The 9,918-nt window shown below is 42.6% G+C and overlaps 1 protein-coding gene across 3 annotated transcripts in view; it reads left to right on the top strand.

Annotated features, from left to right (window-relative positions):
- The first annotated feature begins 656 nt into the window (after window positions 1-656).
- The window catches only part of Mfsd6 (major facilitator superfamily domain containing 6), a 63,649-nt gene continuing 54,387 nt past the window's right edge, over window positions 657-9,918 (top strand). For 2 of the 3 annotated variants that reach the window (XM_021168054.2, XM_029478509.1), the window contains exon 1: window positions 657-1,098. The gene's annotated coding sequence lies outside the window, so the exon portion shown is untranslated. Of the gene's footprint in view, window positions 1,099-1,150; window positions 1,412-9,918 lie in introns of those variants that run through there. The other variant, XM_021168064.2, reaches the window with a different exon arrangement.

The following is a 9,918-nucleotide window of genomic DNA, read 5'->3' on the forward strand; positions in this document are numbered from 1 at the left end:
TGTTTGTAATTTTGAACCTAATTATCTTTCAGTCTCATTTTGTAGCTGTAACAATAGATTAACATTGCTTACATCTATAGGATTCGATGGTATGTAAACAATGCTTCCCATGTAAGAAACGAATGTCCCTAAATGTTAGCTGTCATTATTGCTGGCTTTGTGAGAACAGGCTCTGGATTCTCTGATCCCTATCACAGGCACACACATACCCTTGTCAAAACAAGCCTGTATACAATCTACTTGCTATCTGAATTTAACAAATGATACTGCTTAATTCTTAGAGTAACACCTGTGCTCAGGTCACCTCTTCATCAAGGTGCCATGTTCAGATGCTGTCTGGGTTCCAGAAGCTCCTGGAGCGAGCACTGTCTTTCTCCTAGCTGCAGTCTGCAGGATCACCCGAGGACAGTTTACCAAGGCTGTGCCTAGAACCAGACAGCATGCATCTCATCAGCAGAGTTAGCTTTGAGGGTGGCACCTATTAAGTTCTGGAAAACTGATGGCTGTCACCACCCCTAGACCAGGTTGTTATTTACTTTGGGCTTCAAGTTCCCTCCAACACCCCATCAGAGATTAGGGAGTAGAACACCGCTCAGCCCGAGCGCAATGTGGTGTGGTGGAACGGGGATGGGGCATCGCCCACCTCTTCACTCTTCAGAATATGCTACGGCAGCCGGAGCTGGATCCCGGGTCCCCCGGGCGGCCCCAGAGGGCGGGAGGCCGAGAGGAGGCGGCGGACGCATCCGCCGCCGCAGGAGGCGGAGCGCTGCACCTGGCGCCCGGTTCTCCAGCTCAGCCCTGAAACGGGTCCAGCCGGTCGGGAGCGAAGGCGGCCGCAACGAGAGGCCAGGCCTGGGACCAAAGCGGCGAGGAGGAGCGGACAGAGGGGTTGCGCGGGACTGCGCGGGGCCACCGCCATCGCTCGCCCCACCCGGCCTGCATCTAGCCGTCGCGCCCGCCGCACCCCCGGGAGAGGAGCTAGCCACCCAACCGACATGCGGCGCTCTGGCCTGCCCGCCGCCGCCCCGGCGCCCCGAGCGGCCGCCCCGCACCCCGGGGACAGGGCTCCCCGCGCCTCGCGCAGCTGAGCGCCTCCAGGTGAGTGGGTCGGCGCCGCCCCGGGGCCCCGGATCCTCCTCCGTGCACCTGCTGCGGGGTGGGCGCCGCCCCGGCCGGGAGCCTCCGAGCCTATCCCGCCCTCCCTGGTGCCGCCTGTCATCTCGGGGTGCAGGACAGCGGCGTCCCCCGCGCCCGCAGCACTTCCGCAAACGTAATTGGAGTCGGGAAAACAAAGGCGCTGCCCGGGAGCCCTCGGTCACCGCCCGCCCGCAGCTGCTGCAGAAGGTGGGGGGCGCGGGTGGGCCCCGCGGGCCCAAGCCTGTCAGAGTCCGGTCCCGGCGTCGCCTTGGAGGTAAACATCCCCGGGAGAGAAGGGGAGGCGAGCTTGTCTTCATGGCCCTTGACAGTGTCCCCCTGTGTAGCAGGAGGAAACTGACATTGTCTGCCTCCCCCGTGGAAACAAATACAGGGGGTGGTACACCTCTTCCCCGGGCTGCTACCTCCTTAGGAGAAATGCCTTATGGTGTGCGTGCGCTGAGCACTGAGCTTCAACTCAGGCTTGGGTCCCTCGCTTCACAGAGACTACCAGGTAGAGGAAAAATTCAGATGTAGCCCCTCCTCCTCTCTTTGCCCCTCCCCACGTGGTCTTGCCCGTGGATTACCACCCTTAAGTCTGGCACGCTGTGCGTTTTGATTCTCCCACACGCCTGCGAAACCACAGACATTCCCTTTCATCAAAAAAAAAAATTAATAAGCATGCCTACACCCACTGGGACATATAATACCTGCCAATCCATCGTAGAAATAACCTTGTGGAGTTGAAGTTTCAAGTCCCAACCAGTGTCTAAGTAGTTTTGTGTCCTTGGGTTGTTGTTACATCATCCCAGGCTGCAGTTTTCTCACACAGGAAAAAGATGGATACTAGATGATAGTACACCAGTCAAATCTCCTTTAACCTTGCTGGAAGTTCACGATGTTGTGTGTAGTTGTGTGTGATATTGTGTGTGATATTAGGTGTAGTTGAAAGTAGGCAGCATACAGTTTATGTGTTACCAGCAGCACAGTAAAAGAGGAGAACATTTGGTAGGTCCATGTTCTGCACAGAGCATCGCTTCCTCGAGACCAGGCCCTAGCCAGCTAAAGGTGTATGCATTATTGATGCTCTTATGAAGAAAAGGAGGAGGATAAAGTCCTTTGCATTGGGAAGCTTGGCTATGACACCCAATACTTGTCATTAGCATATGTGGAAGATTTTTCATTTGATTGGTGATGAGTAAGGGTGAGTGGGCGTTTTCACAGGTTGTGAGTAAAAATTCACAATATTAAAAAAAAATTGCTTAGGAAAAGGCTGAAACATTGTTACTACAATGCAAGACACATCTGGAAAGAAAAAGGGGTATAATTTAAAAAAAAATGAATTAAAACTATTAAATATTTTACAGTTTTCCAGGCTATCTATCAAGGTAAATATAAAACAAGAAGGTAGACTAAAACAGAAACAAAACAGTACATGTCTGGTGGTCTGGGTATTGAATCATCACCAATTCTATGCAACATATATACATACATATACATAATACACATATACACATATATGTATGCACATATGTATGTATATGTATTATAGTATATATATATAGTACATATGTGTATATATATAAATAATATACATTTTTTTAAAAAATATATATATATAACTTCTGCATTATCTTATAGTAATATGGCACTTTTGGAATTCTTATGTTTTTAAAGGCACCATTCTGGAGTTAGTTTCCAAATCCCTGTACCAATGTCTAATTTTATGCACCATGAAAAAGAAGCTCAGAGAAATTATGCAACTTATTCAATAAGAGGTGGAGTTAGAATTGACCTATCCCGATGGCCCCAAACAAAGCCCAGGAAGCTTCCAGACGGTTCCTCCAGATATGAACCTATCCCTTCTCCCACCACACGGAAGCTTTTACTTTGCTTCTTGCCTTTGAAAATTAACTTTGTTTCAACATGTGTGCATTACACATGCTAGCATTTCTCCATGCAGAATCATCTACATATTGATGATGTATATAAATTAGTGGATGTATAATACTTTTACCCATTTATTTTTACATTTTTTGAACTTACAAGAAATGTAAAACTAAGTGCCAAATATGAGTTGAGTATTAGACCAATACAGGGGTAATTTTTCTTTTGACCTTAGAAAGTTAGATTTAGGTTTAAAAAAATTGGAAAAGTGTGTGTTCCTTTATTATATAAACTAAAAAAGAGAAGAAAGGAAAAAAAATCACTGAAGAGAAAACTGAGTGCACCTAACCACAACATACAGTGAGGTTGTTTTGTTTTATTTGTGTTGTTGTTTATTGTTTTGGAAAGTAAGAGGGGGTCAGGGGTGGGGCAGAGTCAGGAGTCTCAGATGACCAACTGTTCCCTTTTCCAGTCATAGTTGTGGCATAGTCTGCAGCTTGCTGGGCTTCCTCCAAGGACACTTTGATGCCCAGGTTTCCCACTAAGTCTAGGCTGGAATGCCAGAATGTCTTTCCTTCTGTCTAGTCTTGCTTGCAACTGCAAGCAGGGAGATACTTTCATTTCTTGGTAAAGTTGATAGGAGGAGTCAGCTTACTTGCTGTGTCATCTCAGGAAAATGTGGCATTACAGATGACTTCAGGTTGGCATAGGGTCATTTCAGGAGCAGCACATTATCATCAAGTTTAGTCTGATGTACGTATGTATTTAGTAATCCTAAAAACAGTTCCAAAAGTCTTCCTACTTCTATGTAAACGTAACCAAAATTAATGTGTAGAATTTTAAAAGGTCAATACAATTTTTTTCTGCTCAGAATTAGAAATCCAAAGAAAAATACATTCAGACTTTAGATATGAGAAAACACACTACTTCATATGTGAAGAAAATCTAAATTGTCTTGGTCCATTGGAATGCAACTTTATTATAATGCAATCTGGCAGGAGAGGTCCTATAAAGTTCATCTGAGGAGGAGGTTTTCTGACAGTTCTAGGCATCATGTAACACTTCATTTAAGGTTTTCATTATATTTCAGGTAGATAGAAATCTGTGCAAAAAACGTACCCTGGTTAAGGCCAGTTTGGGTCAAAGTTTCTTCCTTTAGGTGGAACCCTCAAGGCATTTCCTAGGGCACAGTAGTTTTAGGTTTTGATGTGAATTTGAGGCAGTAAACACACCTGAGTGCCTCCACCTGGGACATTGCCTCTGGGTTTTTGCAGTCCTCCATGTTTAGCTCCCCAGAGTTAGCTGTGTTCACTGTTCCGGCCTTCAGTGTGTGAATACAGCTTTGTTCATCTTGCCTGATTTCTTGACTCCTGAACAGCATGTCACCTAGTATTTAGACTAAATGATTTACTGCCCTTTCTTTGTAGCTGTTTTGGCCTCTATATTTGAAAGATGTTTATTATTTTATAAAACAGCATGGTCTCGATTCATTGGGCAACTTTTGGAAGCTGCCCATGTCCTTTGCCATGACAAATGATGCTTCATTTGTTGGTACAAAGGCAAACAGGAGAAAACCAAAATAAATATTTAAAATGTGGAACCCAAGCCTTGAGGTTGTGTTCACTATAGATGTTACACTCCTAGTTTTACTTTGTATCTCTAAGCATTGCGTATCGGGGCGTCTGTGTGTTTGTGTGTGTGTGTGTGTGTGTGTGTGTGTGTATGCCTGTTGTATGTTGTCTACATAGCTTTATGCTTTAGTTCAGTAAAGTGCAGGAGTGGCTGAGCCACAGTTAAACTGATGGTAGAGCTGAGAGCATTTCCAAGTTTGTCAGCATGAATGGGATTGCAATGTTGCCTTCGTAGGTGGCTTTGTTGCATTTTAGGATAAGGTGGGATAGAATGAAATACAGAGCAGAGATGGAAGAAGTTCGGTCTATTAGAAAAGTCATATTCAAGAGATGTGAAAAGGAATAAATTGGGTGGCATGGATACCATTCTTGCCATGGTTCTTAGTTTGTTTGAGAAGAGAGAACAATCCAGGGAATATCTATAATTAGAAAACAGGATACTCCAACTTTGAATGACTGAAGGAATGCATGAAAGTATTTCGATCTGAGATGCAGAGCAAACTGGAGACTGAGAGGGAGGCTGGGAATCCCATGAGTCAGCTATGGCTTGAGGGAGGCCTACTGTGGCTTTGAGGGGGAGACAAATGGGAACTAGAAAGAGGAACTGTTGCTGCCTGGACGAGCCTGATTTGTGGGTTAACCATGCCAAGGGAAAGTGAGTGACGAGTCTGGACTGGTCGGTTGTTCCCTCCAGTGTGGGAAGCTTTCCCTCCTCAGCTGGGCGCTGTCTACTCTCCACATGGTTAACTGAGCACCCCTGACAGGGCACAAGACAAATAAGGTTGCTCACACACAGCCCAGCACACATTCCCTATGTTAAGCATAGAAGGCCAGAGTGGATATAGTGACAACCCTACTTTAAATGACTCCTAAAAAAGTTCACTGTTCTTGGTGAACATGTTTGATCCTGAAGACTGCTACTGTAAAGCTCCTTTTTGGTTCTTTTCACAATGATGTCATACTGTGTTAACAGACAGCTATGCCTGAAAGCCACCATTGTTAAGGAAATTTAATCACAAGACTTTATTTTCATACTTGAGAAGAAGAGGGACAGAAGGATGTACACTTTACTGTTTTCCTTACTTATAATGATAAGGTTAAGGGTGTAAAGTCTTGTCCAGGTGCAGAGGGAGTGCTGTGACGGGTGCTTTGAGGGTCTCTGTGGGGGAGGAGAGCCACCTCTGAAGGATGGACATCAGAGCAGTGTGGTAATTCCCTGTGATCATCCATGATCTCCAGAATTAGGAGTGCTGCAAACGTCACTTAGATGACTTGGATTTAAAGCAAAGCTTTATTACTTAGAATAGTGTATTAGAAGAATGATAAATGTTTGCCAAAGAAAATCTAGACATCTATATGGGGGAAATTGCCTTTTAGGTCCTAATTTTGTTACCCACAGATAAATCCTTATAACAATTTGGTGTTATTTCTTTAAATCTTATTCTAAAATATATTTCATGTGAAGATCACAAATTTACAGATAAAAACTGACAAAGATAGATATTTGTTCTGTTGTCCTGTTTGTCTATGTTATATTTTGTTATGTTTTCCCATCCCATATGGATATATGATGCTAATTTTTCTTTTATAAGGACATGCCATAATTTATTTAACTGCCCATATTATTCCTGCTTTCCATTGTTAACTATGAAAACGATTGCATTGTCTACACTTAAACCGTTGCTTTCCAGAAATTCTATAGTTCTGTTTTCAGTGAGAGTGCTTGTTACCTTCGTCAGCATTTTACAAGGAATTGCTAGGATTATATATTCAAACTTCTTTCTTTAACATGCTAAATAATAAACTGTTACTGAAGGTAAGTATATCATTATAATTGATAGCATTGATAATTCTCAGTCATCAGAACCTTAACAGCACAAGAAACAGCTAGGCAATTTTAAATGACATACAGAATGTGCTAAAAGTACACAAACTGTTTTTTTTTTTTTTAAGATTATACTGTATTTAGTGGAATCAGATAGAAACATTGGTAATAAGTTCATGGCTATAGAAAAATGTAGTTTAAATCTTGATATCTATATTCTGTGCTTTTTGTGAGAGGTGTGCTTTCCTTAACCCCCTCACTTCTTTGTGTCAGTTATCAGCAGAGCCATATGATAAGAATCAGTCTTTTATTGCATAGCCATTTATTAAGAGTCCATTCTAAAGATACCATTAATTTATACCTACCATTGTGCTATGAATGGTTATACTACTATATCTGAAGTTATGCTTTTACTTTTCAGTGTTCCTTGGTTTTTTGTGTGTGTGTGTCCCATATATTTTTACCATAATTATATTGACCAAACTCATTCCTTCCCTGAAAATATTGGGATGGGATCTCTTTGTGTAAGTTTGATCGAAAGAATTAATTTAGCTAGTTTTCAAAAGCAACTCTCAGCCACTCAATTTGGACACTACTTTGTCTTTTTAAAAACTAATTTTCATTTTATATAAATTACTTCAATGGTATAACAATTTTTAATTGAAGAAAAGCCTGCTATAAAACCTTAAACAAATAATTGTTTTCAATGTCAACTCTTACAAGCTTTTTCCTTTGTTTCTATAAAAAGATTTTTAAAAATCATTTTATTGCCAGTTTACTGACAGCCACATTTATGGTCATTGGGACAGAGGTGTGATTCTACTGGAGACAGCTGTCAAATAGCCACTTAGTCATGACTGACCATGGTGGTTAGACTCTATCCTCCCAGTCTTCCCCTCCCCTCTTACTGTTGCCATGAAGAAATAGGACCCCGTGGGGATGCCAGCGAGATGCGTTGCTGGCATCCTGGGTTATAAAGTAGGAAGGATTTTCCCTTAAAATTGCATATCCTATCATCTTTGGCCCTTAGTTTGCTGAGTAATCTGGGTACTCCTATTTGTAATCTTATTTCCTTGAGGAAATGGTTTCTGAGCATCAGCAATTGAAGTACAGTGGATATCGCTACCCTTGACTTTTCCTACACAGATAATGTCATTGCCATCTGGCTAGGGATTGTGGTTGGGGAAGAGATCAATAAAACTTGCTTCCATTTCACAGAAGCTTATGGAACCCTTTAAGTCCCTACATTGTATTTCTTCTTAATCAATAAATACACAGGTTCAGTGACACATTTAATTCTCTTGAGCATCTATGACATTTTTCTTTTTGAAAAAATATCTATTTACTTTATGTATATGAAGCTACTACACTGTCGCTGTCTTCAGACACACCAGAAGTGGGCATCAGATCCCATTGCAGATGGTTGTGAGCCACTATATGGTTGCTGGGAATTGAACTCAGGATCTCTGGAAGAGCAGTCAGTGCTCTTAACCGCTGAGCCATCTCTCCAGCCCCTGAATTTTTTTTTTTAATTGGAGAAATGGAAAAGATATATAAATATGTTTTCTTTAAAAGCTTTTCCATGCTTCCACTGGGCATGTTTGAAGATGGGATGTTTATTTGAAAGAAGATGATGAGATTCTGAAACTAGCTTCAAACATATATTCTAAATTATTCTTAGATACCTATCAGTAGACTAAGTCAGCCATCTAAAACACATAGGCAGGAATCTGATGTTGATTGATACAGTCTAAAAGGCCTGAACTATAATTTCTTTTTAATTGACATTTGTTTCTCTGCATAAAGCAAAAATGATGAACCACCTACCTGGTTCTTTGTTAAGACTAGAGCTATTTCTCTATTTTAAAGAAATGAAACGAATTTGTTCCTGTTACCTTCTTAATAGGCTGGAGAGCCACTTTAAAGATTTTAATCCTTTTCTTTCAGATTTGTGATGCTACTTGCAAATATGCTAGTTGCTTCTTTTAACACAAGCAACCATTTTTGGCCTAGAAATAATCCTTATTGCTCCAGTCTGTAATTCAAGGGTGCTTTTTGAGAGCCAGAGCCCCATTCACACCCTCTTCTGGGAGGTGGCCTGTGATGCTGACAGAGCATACTCTCTGAGCATCATGGGTAAAGTACCAGCTTAGTCCAGTGGGGGGCGTCAAGCAGTTCTAGAACATTTAGTCCAGAAGAATACTTTTAGAATAATTGCAAAAAAAGTAGAGTATTATGGGATAAATCTGCAGCTGCAGCTCTGCCACCACTAAATGTTCATATATTGCTGTTGAATGAAACTACTTGGTGCTTTCTTTGCATTGTTTCATTGGAGTCATAAAATCCTCTGGGAGGAGTTGGCTGGGGCTGTCTTGTTTTGTTTGTTTTGTTTTGGCTCTGGTTTGGTTTTGGTTTTCCAAGACAGGGTTTCTCTGTGTAGCCCCAGCTGTCATGGAGATTTTGTAGACCAGGCTGGCCTTGAACTCACAGAGACCCACCTGCCTCTGCCTCCTGAGTGCTGGGATTAAAGGCGTGTGTCCTCATTGCCTGGCCCCCTGGGGGTTGATATTTTGATCCTCCTTTTACTGAGAGGACAAGGAGGGTTAAAGAGGCATTTAGGACCTCACTGTGCTCTTTTCTAAAACTAATCTCTGATCACATTACATTTTATACATTTATCACATAAATTTAAGACACATATTGCTATTGTGAATTGCCAAGTGACAGAATAAAGAACAATATGAGAAGTGTGTAATCCTCTCAGCTGTCTGTAATCTTGTAGGTATGGAGGAGGAATCTATGAAAAGATTGAAAATAGGCTTACCTGTAAGTCCTGTAATAAATCCTACAAGTCAGGTGGGAGGACAGTGTGTGAGGTGGAAATGGGGGAAGGAGAGTCACACAGTGTTACACGATGAATCAGGGTCCAGGCGTTAACAATGGCTGCATCAGATACAGTTGACAAAGTGCCCTTTGTCCTAAAACAGACTGTCACATCTTTTATATCACCCTGTGAAAAGCCCCTACACTAAAATATAAGTTCAGATGGTAGGATGTTTGTAAAATCCAAACATGCGCATTCTGCTTCCTGCTTCATCCCCACAGAGGCTCTCCACTGCTCTGAGCATGTTCCTATATATTGCGAGCTTTTGTGTCCCCCTGGTAAGAACACACTCAGGGCAACCGGAATCTTCTGCAGCACAAGCTTTATTGCTTACCCCATCAGGAGCCAGTGGCGAAGAGAGCCAGAGAGGGAGCCAGAGAGAGAGAGAGAGTGGCGGAAACTGTCCCTTTTATGGAGGACTGTCCTCCGCCTTGGACGTGTCGTTCCCTGATTGGCTGCAGCCCATCAGCCGGAGTTGTCGTCACGGGAAAGGCAGAGCACATGGCGTGGAAAGCTACCCCGGCACATGCGCAGCTTGCTTGTTTACTACTTAGAAC

This window comes from Mus caroli, chromosome 1 (genome assembly GCF_900094665.2).
Source record: "Mus caroli chromosome 1, CAROLI_EIJ_v1.1, whole genome shotgun sequence".
Taxonomy (NCBI): domain Eukaryota; kingdom Metazoa; phylum Chordata; class Mammalia; order Rodentia; family Muridae; genus Mus; species Mus caroli.